Below are 18,294 nucleotides of genomic sequence, written 5' to 3'. Positions count from 1 at the left end.
TGAAAAGCCTCCAAGCTTACGAAGTCAACTGTATGTAGACTAGGGAAATTTTAAAACACTTTTGTGTTAAAACTGTGTATATGTCTGAAAATCTTTGTGTCCACTGTAAATGAAGGTTTATGGAGGAAATATTGTTTTCTGTTCAGCTTCAAAAAGAAAGCTTAAGATGTATAAATAATTTATTTTTTATTGCTCTTTCAAGAGAGAGGAAAGGTAAGGACAAAACTTTAAAACACAAAAAGTGAATACACAAAACTTGAAAACTTTTGGCTTTGCCTGCATATGTATGGATCAAATATCCAAACTTAAGTGATGGGAGGGGCATTTCCCTGGGTGTACCACCACTGGCTGGGATTCTGTTCCCAGTTTGTCTGCCTGGTTTCTGATCCTATGTCAAGTGTGGTGACACTGAAATGTGGTACTCCTTTTTGTGAAAGCTAATAGTGTTTTTACTTGAAGATTGCCCCAGTCAGACAACAAAAATCATTTTGGCTGGAGAGGAAGAGTTTCCTTTTCAGGACAGTTTGATCTCCTGCTCTGTTCACCCTCAGCCCTCCCTTATTCTTACCCTGTGCCCCCACCACCATCCTGCTCCAATTTGTTGATGGCTTGTAGTAATACCTGATGGGCAAAAACCCCCAAAATATTAAATTGACACAATTCTGGAGAAAATTGAAAAAAGACAACTCAACATTTACCTGTTGTTTTGTAGCCTGCCAGTTCAGCAGTGAGCCTTGCTTTTGACTGGCCAGATGGGATACCTGAACCTTGGAACAAACCCTAGCCATCTGATACCCACTGATGATTTGGTAATTAAGAGGCATAGGGAAGATGTCTTAGTATTGTGAGGGGAATGGACATTTTGGAGGTGGAGAAGTAAAGGAGAGCTTGTAAGAGGCAGCAGCAGCAAGGTGCTGAGGTTATTGTTGTCTGTGGGAGACAAACCCAAAAGTTCTGCTTTCCACAAGACAGGATAAATTGTTTTAACAAGATCTGTTTACAGATAGACCACAATTTATTTCTAAGCATCAACATTCTGTCAGTCTTTTTTTATTTTTTGTTTCCAGTGTGCTGTGGCTGGTACTGCAGCTGGTCCTTTTAAATTATGAAAAAAGTATCCAGATGCTGCTACAGGGCAGTTTATTAGAAGAGCACAGTGGTAAAAGTTAAACTGCTCGACTTACATTAATGGATGGTTGATCATGTTTCTTCTCCCTGCAACAAAATTTCCACAGTTTGCTTAGGAACTGTTTGGTCTGAATTTATGGAAAGAGTTATTTTTGTATCTTTTATTCTTAATGGGAATAGTTGAAAGCTGCTTGTAGAAGAGACAATTAGCTGATAAAGTGACTATTTAGTAAGTATGACATCTCCTGTTCCTCTGTTGGAAAACCAAAGAGGAGCACGGGAGAGCAGACTAGATGAGAAGATTAATGTATTGTTCACACATATAAAGTATGCGAGCTGATGTAATTAAGGAGAGTGATAACCCAGGTTATTTGCTTTCTGAATTGCATGAGGAAAAGGAAAGAAAGAATCCTAATTTACTGTCTTTGTGCTAATATTTCCTGCACTAAAATCAAACTGGGTACCTTACTCTTATAAACAATACCTTATATACCTTGCTCTAATAAACAATATTCTTGACTTTTCTGAATGAATGCTAGTAGGTGATATGATTTTAAAGACTTGACTGTTACTAAAGTGAAATGTTAGTGTAAGAATGGACAGATTTTTAACATTGCTGTCACCTATAATTTCATTCCAGTTTTTACCTGAATTATCTGCTTTTTGTACTTGTAATAAATAATAACAACTTTCTTGGCACAAACCAGTGTAATCATGAAAGGAGTTGGTTACATCAAGCCTTGAAATTACTAAACCCTAAGAAAAAGTATAGGTTGTCTTAAGGTGAATTGTATCTATTTTTTGATCTCTTGGTAATGGTATCTGAATTATATGTTTATCTTGGTCTTTCTGACAGAGGTTACTCTACATGTTAGCAAAAAAATTCCAAATTGCATGTAATATAAATCATCCTGCTATACTCGAATTTCCTGCCATTCTGGTGATGTTCATGGGTCACTGACATACTTTCCAAAGCATTATAAGTAAATCACTGGGTCACAATATTGAAAAACTGTACTGTTGGCTCCTCAGCTTGGAATTATTTTGGTAAGTGTGTACCTCATAAATAGTTAAAGGCTAGGCCTCCTGCTTTAAAAAAAATCTGATAATGAGACATTGCTGTATGGAGAACTATTGCAGAAGTATATTGCCTCAAACAGCAAATTTTTGAGATTGAGGAGAATTGGGATTGGATGGCAAGAGTGATGCTACCGAGCATCTTTTAGCAGGTAAAAGTAGTTTGCATTCTGTCAGAATCAGAGGCTTTGGCAGGTTCATCAGGAGCTCAAAATAAAGTCAGACAGGTGCTGGGCAACATAAAACCTGTAGGAAAAGGGAACAGAAAAGTTGGCAAGACAGAATAAAATGTGTTGCTCTAGAAGATAACAAAATATTTCAATGGCTAAATAATATTTCACTACTTCTTCTTTCAAATAGTGAAGTTACAAAGGTATAGGAAGGTAATTAGTAAAAGAGATGGCAAATCCAGAACTGTGAAGGGAATGTGGAAGGGTTGATTGAAAACAATTTACCTATTGACAGATAAAAGTTCTGACTAGCATGGTTTGCCTGTTCAGCCAATTTCATATAGGAAAAAAATCAGTTTGACCTTCTTCCTTCTTGTCCCTCTGGACTCTGACTAAGGCAAAATTTACCCTTGACATAGGATTTAGTTTCCAGGAAAATACCAGTGGGATCTTTGCAAGATCTGGGATGGGTTTATATGCCCCAGTAAAATATAGAGTAGTCATATTCTCTGCTTTAATTTAGTGCATGGGGCACACCAATATAGTCCTGGGATGTGCTGGAATAATTGTTGGGGAGGTGGGAAAGACAGTATCTGTATTTGGATAAAACATGATGTCTCTTGAGCAAAAAGTTACATGGTATTCCAAACTGTGGACCATATATAAAAAGTTAGATGTACATGTTCTTTAAATATTTGTAATTTTCTTTTACATTCATATGCTGAAGATAACATTGAACTGTAAGTCTTTTACAAACTTTTTTGCCATATTCATTCTTGATGAATTAGCAGAATGTCATTATGGTTTGGAAAATCAAATTTAATTTTCCATTCTGTATGTAATTTTTCCATTAATATGGAAGGCTGATAAGGCTTTTGCTGAAATGATTGTATTTAAGTCATCATATTTTTATTTAGAGTTTATTTAGAGCTTGCTTTCTGGAAGTGTGCAACACTTTTTGCTACAAATGTAAGAGCAATGCTGACAAATCACTGGTTTGAACATTCTTGGTCTGGAGAACACTTCAGCTTGCAAAGCAAATACCCATTCTCAGCACTTGCTATTCTTTCGAAGCTGATGAAGCACTTGAACTACTACTTATAATTTGATTCTTAATTTTATATCAAAGTATTTTGAAGTTAAATTTTCATCTATCATCATGTAAACCCAGCTCAGATATTTTGACGAATGAATGGTCTTATTTGGTGGGAGCCTCACAGGGAGGAATTTGCAAGCCTGAGGTTTTCAGTTGCAGAGGAAGGTTTTAGAAATGCTGTTTTAGCTGGCACTGCTTTCTGTAGTTTAGTTACTAGCGATGAGTTGAATTTGAGTCTTTAAATAGCACAGTAGATTTCCTAACCTATATGGAAAAGTTAGTTGATACTTTCCACCTGAGGAGGAATGTTGAGGAGTCATTTGCAAAGCACATAACTTTGACAAACAGTTGCGCTGAGAGCTGAATGGGTGGGGAGGCTTTGTTTTGGTCTGTCATGAGGTTGGCAGAAGTATTGAGAGCTCCCTGCTTGCTTTGCTGCATGAAAGTTAATCATTTTGGGTTAAGTGGTTTAAGACAGTATAGTGCTTCCAAAATTTTTCCTGTGTGTCCAAAGGAATTCAGTGTTGACTGAACAAAAGTAATATGATAAATTTTTTATTGCTTTTCATTTAATTGTATTTTTAAAAGGTGCCTTCTTTCATTTTGATGCATGCTGAAATGTTCTGTAGCATAGCAGACCCACTCATAAAATTAAAAGTTCCGATTTTATTCTTCTGTAAGTGATAGTTTTCAATATCATGACTCTCCTTCAGCATAGTGGGTGCCTAGCCTGTGTGTTGCACTATTTTATCTTAAGTAATTATAGGGGCTGATTAGAAACTTCAACATTCTGCTTGTCTTCATATTGCTACCTAGATTTTGATGTATACTAGGATGAGCCTCTATATAGAAGATTCCTGTTTCATCTCTTACTGGAAAATTCGAGCAAGAATTATTCCTCAATCCTGAATCTGGTGTTAAGGGAAGCAACTAATTCATGTCTTTCCAGTTATTGAAAATGCTAAATGGTCAAATTCATATCTGAATAACTGGTGGAGATTTCCAGTAATGAATGTTTCTCATTCCCTGAAGCATTCTGCCAAATATCAGATTAATAATCCTTTCCTCATGATGTTATGATGTAATTAACAATGTTTGTGGCCCAGCTGCTCAGGAGCTGGCAAAATTGAGGTGGAAAATTGATAAAGAATAACTGAAAACCACTACAGAGTTGGACAGAATAGAAGATAGAGGTACCACATAATAGACATGTTGAGATTTAGTGTAAAAGCGGCAACTCTCAAAATTTAAAAATTACGTTGTTAGCGTCATGTGTCTGCCCCTGCTGCAGAAGTAAAGTCTTTTCCTGGGAATTCCTTCCCTTGCTTAGGCAAATATTGTGAAATAGATTGCAAAAATTTCTCGATTGCAGTTTATTTCTGTGCTGAATTAGCTCTGAATCTGTGACTGTGATGTTATCAGAGAGGAGTGTGGGGATAGAGCAAATGCTTAGGGACTAAGGGGTGTCATTATGCAGTCCTTGAGCTGCAGTGCTGATTTTCAGCTTTCTTGCCTTTTTTTCCCCACTTCTTTTAAGCATGATGTATTTGTAAAGTCTATACCTTGTTTTCTGCATACTGAAATATCTTTTGGGTTTGTGCTTGTAAAAAGAAAGATGCTGCAAACAGCTGACTGACTCAGCAATTAGTAAATCAAATGAAATGGGATATTTCTAGGAAGAAACCTGAAGGTTTGCAGCATGATTTGGGAAACTGTGGGCTGAATTGCTGCATTGCCAAAGGCTGCATTAAAACAGCAGTGCTTTTTTTAGAAAAGCTAATTCATTGGGTTATTGTCGCAGTTTCCTCACCCTTGTTTTGACAGTGTTAATGGCTCTCAGAATGCTGTTTCAACTACCTGAAAGTAGTTACTGACTTTACAAAAAAGGGACAAGAAAAAAATTGGGATCGGTGTTACTAACTGAATCCATTGTTTTGGAAACTTGATAACGTAATGCTTCCTGTGTTCCTCCATGGTAAACAAAACTTCCTCAATTAGGGACCATTATCTCACCTGAAGCCAGAAGAAGTTTGCCTTCTTCATTTTACTTAGAAGAATGGAATATTTTGTTGCTGCTGTTGTTTAAAGTGATCTTGCTACTCTTGCAAGTGAGAAATGATAGTCATTTGTCAGCTCAGCCAAATTTCAGATACTGTTGCAAGCAGCAGAGCTTTGCCTGGAGGCAGATGCATATATCCGAAACTAGAATTTCTGTGGGAGGGTTAGTATTTGTGCATGAAGACATATGCTCAGCCAAGCAGTTTGTTGGTTTGGGTATGTTTTCTCCTGTTGACACTGACAGACAGTTTTACTGAAAAGCTTTAAATCTGGCAGAAGGCAGAAAACCATTCCCTCTTCACTATTTATTTCCCTCACCACAAAATTTTGTTTTTAAATAGAACATTAATATTTTCAAAGGACTGAGTCCCTAGGCCAGACTTTTTTCTTTTTCTTTTTTTTTTTTTCTGGGGGAGGTTGTCTGTATTCTGTGCCCTAGGGTAATTTTTTTTTCTAAAGGTTTACTTTTGTGTACTGTAAACTTATCTGTTCCCTGAGTTAAAGTCCTCCTCATAAGCAATGTGTTATTTTGGACTTTGGAGTTATGATGTGCTTGTTCACCTCTTAAACAGCTGTCTCTAAGATTTCAGTTACTTACTGGGGGCTAATATTGTAATGTGTGATGATTTAAGACTTAGTAAAAGCTTGTGGACAAGAATACAATTTTCTCATTTTCCTCTTTGATTAACAAGTGCTAATTACATAGTGCAAGAAACTACTTCCTGTTAGATTTGTGAGGGGTTTTTTATAGTTTCATTTGGTTCCTAAGTTGGTAAATATATAAACAGCCTTTTTTAGCTTTGTGTACAGCCACAAATGATTTAATTTAGAACTCCAATATTTATATTTCTTTTGCAATGAAGCTATAGAGCTGAATAGACAGTGGTCTGTCTCATGCCAGAGTGCTGGAAGAAATGATTTCTCAGTGTCCAGAGACATAATTAGATGTGCGGTGCAGTGGTTTTACTTTGGGGATTTTCTACCACTTAGCACTTTGTTTATTATCTTTGTGAGAAAATATTAATATCTTTGATGCCCTTTGTAAATGTTGAGAAGCATTGTGTAAATGTGACATTTGCTTTTGCAAATTTACTGGTTGATTTATTTTAAGTAATGCCTCTTGTGAATGGCAAGTCTTAGGATCTTGCTTAGTTACCTCCCCGTCCCACTTTTCTCACTCTTAAGTAATGTGCTATCATTCCTGCTATAATACTCTGTGTGTGTGAACCCAAAAAATCTAAGCCTTTGATTAGAAGTAGAACAATTCAGTTCTCTTTCTCTGCATGTAGGATAGAGTTGCTGTAACTTTATTATCTTGCAGTTGTTAACACTTGAGAACTGGTTTCTTGGCCCATGGAAGGCAGAGGTTGTGGTTCTTTAAGCACCATTAAGACTGTATATTTGAATGTCTGCAACTTTGGATCCCTCTGATCATCTCTGAGGTAATGGGAAATATTTGTAGTTATTTCACTCTGTAGTCCCATTAGTAATTATCAGTGGAAATTAATAAAATGGATATGGGAATAACTCATATACATTTTTTTCCCATAAACTCTGTTCTCCCATGCCATCCACACTTGTAAGCTTTACTACTGTCTGAGTGTTTGCATCAGGTCAGAGAAAGGGAGGTTACAGATTATTCATTTGAATATTAAAACTGGAATAAAGCAGGCAGCTCTCCTGAAGCCCTCTGCATGCTGTTGAAAAAAACATCGATCATAGGGCATGCAATTTTACAGAATGTAAAATTTATGAGGGCAGCTGTCATTGATTTTAATGTAGTTATGTATTTAGCTATTTTGCATTCATTATTAAATAGGATGTTTTTACTCAGTAGGTCTGGAAACATTTAGTCTTTTCTCATGAGTTGGGGAAGACTAGGAAATGTGAAAGTCCCATCTTTCTCAGCTGAAGGGGCCCTTGTTAATGCATTTGCCAGTGTTAATATTATGCACACATTTTCTAGCAAAGAGCAGTATTCTGAAAATGGAAACTGAGCTACATTTAGAAGAACTAAGTGGAGAAATTCACATTGTGTACATGGCTATGCACACACACGTGTAGGTGGAGTTCTGCTGGTTTTAGCCCTGGAGGGGCCAGTGATCCTGCCTGGTTGCTGCTGCTGGGTCTGAGGCTGCTGCCATACTCGTGTTTTTTGGAGAGATGACTTGATCTGTTAGAGTGAGTGATAACCATCTGATGTCTCCTGAGCTTCGCGTAACTTGTGGTGAAGAGTTGCATGTGAGGTCCAAAGTCAGTGCTCTTTGCACAGGAAATGTGTTGTCTGCAGTGGCAGGGATGGGCATCTGCTGCTGGTCCCACCTGAGCTCTTCCCAGCAAGGGGTGAGAGGACAAGACTGCAGTTAAAATTGGATAGGAAAGTGGAATTTTTAGAGCAAAGTACAGCTCAGTCTTTGTTTTCATAGCCTATTACAATGGAAACATTACTGGAAAACTACGCTACCCACTCTTTATAAACAAACAAATGCAAACAAAACACTTTAGTTGACACAAACATTAATTTTTTTTTTGGCTTCTGGATTCCTTCATAGTGAATGTTTTGTCAGCTGAAGGGGCTGAGAGGTGTCTAATGCATTTTTCACTGTGGCTCACATCCTCCATATACACCAGCACTGGTTGCTTTGCATACTTGTGAAACAATGAGGGTAGTGTTTCCTGGTGGCTGAAGAGAAGGTGCAAAGGGTGTTTGCCAGCTCGCAGCAGTCAACACACAACTCTTTGTTGATAGTCCCACTGGAAGCAAGCATGTCTGGATTGATGCTCTGTGCTCCTACTTAAAGCTGATGTAAGTTTATGCTATCAAAATAAACTGGTTTTGCTGATTGCCTTACTAATGTTTTTGAATCGTGATAGTTAAGAAAGATTTCTATCATCTTTATAAACCTGCAGTGCTTCTCCTGATTTTTGAATAACTTGGGTTTTTTGTCTTTCTGGAGAGCAGTTGTGAGGTTATGAAAGATAGGTTTTTCTTTATTTATTTTATTTTATTTTTTTGGACGAGTTGAACAATTCTGTGTAGGTAGTTTATATTATGAAAAAGCTATTTCTTACAGTCCAAAGACATACAGTAATGATGCTGAATATGACAGTATAGACTTCACTGGTGAGAGCAGTAGACTGTCCTGTATTTTTGGTTTTTTTCTGGTGCTTTCCATCAGTGTAGTGCTCTCAACCAACATGAAATAGAGCTTTTCAGTAGTCTTGATTTGGGGGTACTGGTTGGGGTGTATTTTACAGTTGACTTCTAAAAATCATATTTACTTCAAAATACCTCTGCGAGTTCAATCACTTTTGGTCCCTTTCATACACTGCTTGTGTTGGCTTGTGCTGCTTTGAGTCCCTGTCCCCATGGGCAGCAGGAGAGCTGTGAGAAGAAGGTGCTGCTGCATAGTTTGCATGGCTGTGTGTGTCAGAATCATTGCTTGGTTGGTGAACAACCTGTTAGTGAAGGCCAAGAAAAGCAATGACATGCATTTTAGATGTCAGTCTGATCAAAGCCACTGTTACCTTGACAGTTTTTTCCTAAGTTTTGGCGAGATAATATGATAGCAGTGTGTACTTAACAGCTGTTCAACATAATAGCTGTCTTTATGGTTTTGCTGCTTCTGTTGTAAATGATGCCTATGAATCTTACTGTCTCCCTTAAGAAAGATTTACTCAAATGATTTTTCACCCTTGCTGTCTTTCTGTATAAGATAAAGCCATGGAGACTTATGAAACAAATCTGTGGTTGTTTTGTTGTACTCTGGGTTTTTTATGTATTTTTGGTCACTTAGGAATAACAGGAAGACGATGTGGTTTTCTCAGTGTTACAAATCTGTTTTCTTCAGAGTTTAATGGCACCCTAATAATTTAATGCTTTTCTGTTCAGTCTCTTGCACTGGTTTTTCTGACCTTGTGTGGGGTTATATCACTGTAATGAGTTGGTAGAAAAAAAAGTTGATGCAATGGAGTTGACTCCATATTTTATGGCACGTGATTTTGCGTGTGTAGGGAGGTGTTTCACTGAATACAAAAGAAATTGACTGCACAGACTAGAAATGTAATGCATGGCTAAAAAATCATAAAGTCAATTGGTATCATATTTTGGAAGAGGTGAAAGTGGTAAGTGGAGTGTGACAAGTAGGGATAGGTATTTCATTGGGCATAGATAGCTCTGCATGACTGTTGCAGTTTTAAACATTAAATGTATCAGAAGAAAGTCCTCTGCATAATAGGAATGCAAATATTGAGACTATTCAGTTTAGCCACTTTCTTGAATATGAGACAGTTATATTTTGCACTCTACAAACATTGTGGCTGTGAATCTGGTCAGCATTTTAGATTGGCTAAAATTTGTTTAGGTTTAAATAAGCTTCAAATAAACATTTCTTCATTTTTAAGTGATGTCCTGGTTTTGGCTGTGATAGAATTAATTTTCTTCTTAGTAGCTGGTACAGAGTTGTGTTTTGGATTCAGTATGATGTTGATAACACACTGATGTTTTAGTTGTTGCTAAGTAGGACCTACTCCAAGGCAAGGAATTTTTAGTGCCTCATGCTCTTGATGGTGAGGGGGTGTGCAAAAAGCTGGGAGGGAGCATGGCTGGTTCAGCTGAGCCAAACTGGCCAAAAAGACATTCCATACCATCCTGCCCTGTATGTGAGCAGGAGGTGGGGGGATGGGGAATTGGCCTGGGGTGCGAATGCAGGTTAGGTGGGTGTTGTTTTTTTTAGTGGATGAGAAGCTCTACATGACCCAGCAATGTGCACTTACGGCCCAGAAGGATGAGCATGCCCTGGGCTGCTTCCAAAGCAGTGTGGGCAGCAGGGCAAGGGGGTGGGGGACTCTGCCCCTCTGCTCTGCTCTGGTGAGAGCCCAGAGGCAGTGCAGTGCCCAGCTCTGGGCCTCCAGCAAAGAAACCATGGGCACCTGATGGAATGAGTCCAGAACAGGGACACCAAGATGGTCAGAGGGCTGGAGCACGTCTCCTGTGCAGACATGCTGAGAGATTTGTGCCTGGAGAAGAGAGGGCTCCAGGGAGACCTTAGACCTTCCAGTACCTAAAGGGAGCTAAAAGAGAGTTGGGGAGGGGATTTTTACAAGGACAGATAATTGTAGGATAATGGGTAACTGCTGAAAGAGGGTAGATACAGATTAGATATAAAAAGAACTTTGTTGTGAGGGTCGTGAGGCATGAGAACTGGTTGCCCAGGGATGTTATGGATGTCCAGTCCCTGGAAGTTTTCAAGGCCAGATTGGATGGGGCTTCAGCAACCTGTTCTGGTGGAAGGTGTCCCTTCCTGTGGTGAGGGGCTGGAACTGGATGGTCTTTAAGGTTCCTTCCAATCCGAACCATTCTATGATTCTGTGAAGATCAGAAATGCATAATCAAGGCAATGTAGTATCCTCTAACAGGAAGCTTGTGGAGTGGAGAAAGCCACATGTGATACTGTTAGAGAGCAAACTAAGGAAATACGGCCTAGATAAAAAATGCTATTTTAGGATATGTGTAAACTCATTAGGTTAGCAGTAGCCAGAGGTTTTCCAGTAGTTCTCTTTAGTAGCAAGGAAAACATATTGTATGGGATTTTGTAAAATTGTTTCAACTAACTGTTCTTGTTCATACTGGCTAATTAGCGCTTGGTTATGAAATCTAAAGATGTGTTTGGGAATAAATGCAGTTACACAAAGGTGGGATGGCAGTTCAGAAAAATTTTAAATGTTGGAAAGATGACCTGGAAGAATAGGATTTGATTTAGAAGAATAAGTTGAATGCTTTATATTTAGGTCAAAATAAAATATGGAGAACATCTGTTAAGTTTCGCCTGCCACTCCATTCCTCGCCATGGATTGTAAAATGAGAGCCGACACTGCAGTATGGTTGACAAAGAAGAAGTGTGTGTATGTATTGGCATGACTAATTGGTGGTATAATCTGGAAGATGAGGAGTTGAACCTTTTGCTTTGTTCTATATTGTGAAATTCAAGTATTGTATCTGTTTTGGCCAGTGTACTTCAAGAAAGATGTAGGCACACTTAATTTGTCTCAGGAGTGTAATGACTGATAATTTAGAAAAGGTGCTGTGTGCAGAAGGAATGATTGAATTGGCATTTTTGTAATCCAAAGAAAAGATCAAGGGAAATAATAAGCTTTTAAGTGTGTGGAAGCTCGCTACAAATAAGTGAACATCTGCCCTTGGTAGCTGTGCCTTGCTTACTAATGGCAAGGTGGGCCATTCCCTGTGTGCCCTCCTCTCACTGTTTGGCTTCTGGTTTTGTGTTTTATAAGGATGGTGTCTGGACAGCACTGAGCAAAGAATCTTAGGATCCTTTGAAAAAATATATAAATTAGCAAAATCACTAAAGTAAGGATCTTCATCTAACCAGACAGATGTGGAAGGAGATACTTCAGTTTAAACTTTAAGGCAGGTAGAAGAAAATTTGCTCCCAGACTTGCCAGCCACTTGGCCAGTAACAGACCTGTTTACCCAGCAGTAAAAATGGATCGTGTTCTCCACACACCTCTGTAAGGCACCTGTGTTTTAGTGAAGAAAAGTGCTACACAAAAGGCTAATTTAACATAAGCAACACTCTTTTTTTTTTTTTTTGTGTGGGTGTATTGCATGTTACAGTGCAATGTGTAGAGCCTAGTCAGATATATCATGGAAATCTGTTTAACCTCTTGAAGGCAACAACTAATTTGCTTTGATAAAGGAGGTTGGGTCTCTTCAGAATGATGTCATGATCTCTTATATTAACCTGTTCAGAAAAGAAACAAACATTATTTATGTTAGGTTTCCTGCTGGATGTGTCTATTTTGCTGGCCGTTGAAACTTCCTTGTTTTTTTCAGATTTGGTACAAATTGGTATCATTTCAAGGAGCTCTTTAGCCAGTTCTATTAATAGTCAGACTTTAAGCCAAAACATTTTCCCGTTCTACTTTGGTATGCAAAAAAAAAGGGAAACTGCCAAGTATTGCATTAGTTTTATCTGCTTCAGTATTGGGGTAATAATTAATAATTAGGTGGCTGACAAACACCTTTTCTATCATTGCCAATCTTAACCTTCCTTGCCATATGCTTTCTCCATAGTGTTGTGTTACCATAGTATCAGCAACTTTTTTTTTTTTCCCTCCTTTGTGCAAAGTTTTTCACCTGGACAGATACCCAGAGGTAACAGTTTAAACAGTCAGAGCAAGAAACTTGACTAGCTTAGTAGGTTCAGATATAATATGGCAAGTGCAAGATACAAGCTGGAATAATATATGGCAAATATTACCCAAGTGTAGACAAATTTCAATTGCGTTAAAAATTGAACAAATCTCTCTTGAATGTTAAGACACATTCTTTAGTTTTCACCTGTTTAGAATTTTCTTCAGACATTGCTGTGTTAACTGGGCAAAGGCAGAAATTTGAAGGAATTCATTCAGTATTGCTACAGTTTTAATGGATAAGCCTTGGAAAGGCTCAGGCATCATTTTTCAGGTGTCACTTTTTTTTTCTAGAAGTGAAAAAACGTTGCTTCTTAAGCGTCAAGTCTGTGTTACTGTAATAACACCTTTTTTTTCCAAAAGCTGTCATTATAAATGCTAATGTTTAACTTGTGGGCGAGAGATGAAAGAATGTAAAACCCCCTACATCTATAAACTAGAATATGTATAGGAAGATTTAGTCCAAAAGAGTGATCATCTGGGGAGCTGCTCATGTGAATGTGTGCTGTTTTTGAGGAGGCTGTTTTCTTGCCTTATTGAGAACAATTCATAGTTTGTTGTGCTAAGTATTCATGATTGGATAGAGAACGACATATATAGAACTCAAAAATAGATAACAGCTTATTTGGGAGGACAGGCAGTCCTCCCACTTAAATCATATCATCTGGAAGGCTAAAAAATGTTGATGACTTGTTCCACCTCTCCACTCTTCCCTGCATATGTTGTTTTCCTCACAAGCACAGTTCACTGCCTCTTTTTAGAAACAGTCTTTGACTCCTTTTCCCTTGCATGGGATTTTAGAGTTTGAAATCTTAAATGGGAAACTTTCTTCCCCTTGCACCTCAAGCTCTGCCAGAACTGAGCTAGGAACTTATCTGAATTTCTGTTTTTCCTCTAGGACAGCCTTAAGACCTTTCTGGTGGAATACCTCTTTTGCTTCTACGTTCATGTTGGAATGGCCTAGGCCAGTCTGTTGCCGTACGGTTCCTGCCACAGGTGCTCTGCAGCAATGTGTCAGGATTTTGCCACCAGTGCTACTGGACCATCCAGATGGCTGTAGACCTGCAGAGAAGGTGAGTACAAAATGTGTTCCAGGAATTTTTGGTGCTTTGGTCAGGTCTGTCTGCTCTGGGTATGTTTCAGAGCAGAGGGACCACTTAATGACTGCGCTTGTGCTTTGTCACTGGATTGCACTGGGTTTGTGCGGCAAGGTTTTGCTAGTGACTTACTTAGACACATCTTCTCTGGGAAGCTGCTAGAAACTTCCCGTGTCCAATGGAACCAATGGCAGTTATCTCCCAGAGGGACCGGCCACTGGCCAAGGCTGAGCCCATCACTGGCAGAGGTGGAGTCTCTGGGATACTGTACAGGAGACCCATGCTAGAGCCGTGTTCCTGAAGGGCTGCACCCTATGGAAGGGAGCCATGCTGGAGCAGTTCATGAAGAACTGCAGCACATGGGAAGGACTCAAGTTGGAGAAGTTTGTCAAGGACTGCTTCCTGTGGGAGCAGGGGAGTAATGTGAGTAATCTTCCCTCTGTGGAGGAGAGGCAGAGCCAGGATGTGATGAGCTGATATTAACCCTCGTTCCCGTGTGCTGCTAGGGGGAGGAGAAAGTTAAGAAAACTGGGAGAGAAGTTGAGCCTGGGAAGATGGGAGGGGCATGAGGAAAGTTTTTTAAAGATTTGGCTTTATTTCTCATCCTACTCTGATTTGATTGGTAATGAACTGAACTGTTTCTCCATCTTGAGTCTGTTTTGCATGTTATAGTGAGAGATTCTCCCTGCCCTTATCTTGACTCACAAACCCTTTGTTATATTTTCTTTCCATTGTCCAGCTGAGGAGAGATGGGACAGTGAATTTGGTGGGCACCTGGAATCCAGCCAGGGTCAATAGTCTGCATGCATATTCCATATTTTACTGTTCCTTCCATATCCTGTTGGACCAGTTCAGTTTTCTGCAGCTATTAAACAAGTTTCCATAAGAATCCCTTTAGATATTAGTGCAGACCTAATTAAACTGTTACTGTGGTGAGTATTGGGAAACATAGTGTCCAAGTGGATAAAGGACCTCATTGTTAGTTTTCCTAAATTCACCTTTACCCTCTCAGAATATCTTGAAAAGAATTATTTAGTCCAGTGAACTGGAATTCAGGTCCACTTTCCATCCAGATGACCTAAGAAAGCCTGAGTTTTATTTTCTGTGTTTCTACAACAAGCACAGTACCCTTAAAGCATCCTTGTCAGACAAGAGATGATTTATTAAACCACCACTGTGTAGTCATTGGCTGTGCAGTGAGGTGTTTAACAACTGAGCACTCCTGAAGCCTCCTCTCTGTGTGCTTCTCCAACGCTTTTTTTAAGCTTGATTGAAGCAAGATGGAGAACCAAAGTTTAATGGGATGGACAGGCAAAGATGTTGTGTGACAGGTCCGTTTCCTTTGGCAGAAAAGTTTAACCAGTGCAGTTGTATTTAGTGTGTTAAATGGTGTCCTGCACTTGGAGTCATTGGTATTGACATTTTGTGCTAATTTTTCATCCTGATTTTTTTCTTTCCTGAAACCTGTTAGCAGTTTTCATAGGTTAGTTTTCACAGACTGAGTTCTGAAGGATTCTTTGGGTCCAATTCTGAAATTCAGGTTCAGCATTGCAAAATGGGAAAAGTGTGTTTCATGTTTGAGTGGGTCCTTTTCCAGTCAACCTCAAAAGATCTAACATGTAGTCTTAAATTCAGTCCTTCAGAGGTATAACTGGAACTAAAGTATCAGTTTAGTGGAGAGGAAAAAGTATATCCAAAATTACTACCTAATACTCTTTAGTAGTAGAGGCTGATAAGAAAAAAAAAATCTAGGGTAAAAAAAAAGTAGAGTGGTTTTTTTACTTCTGGGTTTACTTCTTTTGTCCACTCAAGTGCTATCTTCACTAATTTTTTTTCCTGGTGGCCCAATCACCTCTTCTGTGGTTGTGACTAATGTTGAGTTTAATGAGATCACAGATTTGAGTAGAAATAACTTCTTTTGGAGAGAATACCCGATTGGCTTGAGTCTACACTGAGAGGCTGATGTGGGTGAATAAACACAATTGTTCTTGGTTCTTTTTCAGCTGTGTCAGTTCTCTGATTATGTTTCTTTGTTGCTGTGTAGATTTTTGCTGGCAGAGCAGAAGGCAGGTGTGTTGGAGTAGCAGTTACTTAGACAGTAATAGTGTGCTGATAAATCTTTAACCATGGTCTGGCTTCTAAGGTATCTATACTGTCTTTCCTTGTAAAGATTCTAGAGCTTTCAGAGAAGGTAAAATATTTCAGGAAATGTATTTAAGAGTAATTTCAATTATCTTGGAGCACAGAAGTTTTGAAGATGTTTTAAAAAAATATCTGATCTCTGATTTAATTTAAATTTTAGCAGTGATTTTATTTCTCAAATTCTGTGATTTTCAGCTATTATATAGTTGAATTTCCAAAACAGCTCCATCACATTCCTTTCTTTAATATTGTCTGACAGATTGACCTTTTTTATGGTGACCTGTTTGTCTCTTGGCTTCTAGTCAGGAATTAATTTTGAATCGTAAAACAGCTCAAGTTGCTACAAGCTTTATACCTTCCAAAATCATTTGATGTCAAATTAAATACACTAGCCGTATTTTCATGAAGTGTCTGACAGTTTCTGGGGAAAAAAAAAGGCAAAGTAATAAGCACCAAAGTACTGAAGAAATTTAAGCACATCACTGATGTCTGATGCATACCTGCCTTCCTGAATGTTCTGCTGATTTTTCTCCCTATGCAACTATGCAGAAAATTGTTATCATCACACTTATAGGTAACTGGGGAAACAAGTGAACTCTTCCACAAAATAATCTTTCTGCCTCAAATTGCATATCCCACTCTTCAGACTTCTCTGGACTGCTGTACAGCACAACAAATAAAAAATTCTAAATTTTATTTACTTTTTTACCTTACTGATGCATTTTATATATCATGATATGGCTATTTTATTTAAATTTGTCAAACTAGGATGAAAATGTACAAGTTAGGCCAGACGAAAAACAGGTTTTGGAGTCACTAGCTTTAAGAGTATGGTCTTGAAGTTTAGTGTGTGAGACAATCTGACAATTTTTTTTCTAAGAAATATTTAAGAAAGAAAAAATATTCAAGAAATAAAATGCAGCAATGTTTGAAAAGCATTTCTTACAGAACAATGAAAATTTAGCATTTTCTTTTGAAAATTACCTTGTTTAAATAATTTCCATGGCCTAAGTGAAAACTGTTTTTTAAAAGTTTTATTGATTTTTGCTTTTTTAGTATTTTCTCCCATATATGAACTCAAAGCATGATCAGTTTGTTCTTTTTAAAAAAAAAGTGCAGATTTTTGAAGCTGTTAACAAAATAGGACTTTTATTTCGGTGGAACTCAGTTTCTGTAGTGCTGCTTTTGACCAAATGTTACCTTGAATGTAAAGTTTATTTTTTTTTTAATGAAGTTGAAAGCTGGGGAGACGTATGTGCATGATCAATTAAAATCTCTGATTTAGCCCATATTTATCCACTTTTACAGTTACAGATACAGATTTATTGGATGGGTGGATACTGTGTGCCCCAGACTTTTTAAATCATATGGGCTGCTTTATATTTCTTAGGTATGTGGGTTCTTCTGTCACTTTCTTCTCTTCTTTTAGAGTGTTGAGTCCAGCAGTAGTAGATCATTTTCCATCCTGTCTGTACATTACCTGTTATCTTGATTTTTGTTGGTATGGCAGCAAACTAGGAGATGCAGCGTAAGAGCAATGGGGTTGGAGGGGGCATCTGCTTGCAGGGACCTGAATTGGTCATGGCTGCTCCCTGCCAGAGTTAGGGATAGTTTGCTTGCTTGAACAGCAAAGGGAAAAAGGTACTGAAAAGGGAAGGGAGAGTAGAACACTGTGGTGAGAATGTCTCAGTGTGAAACCAGCCCCTTTGCAAGGCTTTGCTCAAAATGGGCAGTACTGATACCTCTGTGAATTCTCTTGTGATGTCAGTGTATAAACCTCTGTAGCTCACCTGAAGTCTGAATTCTAGAGTTTAGACTCAGTTCCTGTGGAGATACCAGTACCAGTGCTTAAGACCAAGATTCCACATGGACAAAGATCCAGGACTCCAGTCCTGAAGAAGAGCCATTGCAATAAAAGTCTGCTTGAAAACTATTCTAGCAACTTCTCCCTATCAGTTTCTTCTTGTCTTGTCCAGTCTTGAAAGTGTTCTCAAGTTCTAAAGGATTTCCAGAACTCTGCATTTATTATTCTGCCTTTTTAGCTTTTTATTTGAGAGTTCTTTTCTTCTTGTTTCCCTCTTCAGTATAGAACCCAAAATTTGGATATTGCCTATTTTAGAAATAAACTTTACATGGAAAAATTGATGAATCTCATGTTTGAAGAAAATCTCATAGTTGTTCTTTTTATACCATGTGTACATTTGCATGGATTAACAATTAAAACAAAGGACATAAAAGTGTGGCATTTTTCAAATTTTTGTTGTCAGTGATCTCTGAAAATACAGAATTAAGAAAAGCTGCCTCTAAAACAAGT

At 38.2% G+C, this 18,294-nt stretch overlaps 1 protein-coding gene across 1 annotated transcript in view; it reads left to right on the top strand.

Annotated features, from left to right (window-relative positions):
- The window catches only part of GALNT1 (polypeptide N-acetylgalactosaminyltransferase 1), an 86,664-nt gene that overhangs the window by 10,979 nt on the left and 57,391 nt on the right, over nucleotides 1–18,294 (top strand). The window contains 1 exon segment of the mRNA XM_030963588.1: nucleotides 13,645–13,814. The gene's annotated coding sequence lies outside the window, so the exon portion shown is untranslated.

Source organism: Camarhynchus parvulus, chromosome 2, assembly GCF_901933205.1.
Source record: "Camarhynchus parvulus chromosome 2, STF_HiC, whole genome shotgun sequence".
In the NCBI taxonomy this organism is placed as follows: Eukaryota; Metazoa; Chordata; class Aves; order Passeriformes; family Thraupidae; genus Camarhynchus; species Camarhynchus parvulus.
Note: the sequence above shows the minus strand (reverse complement) of the source record. Positions and strands in the feature narration are given on the sequence as shown.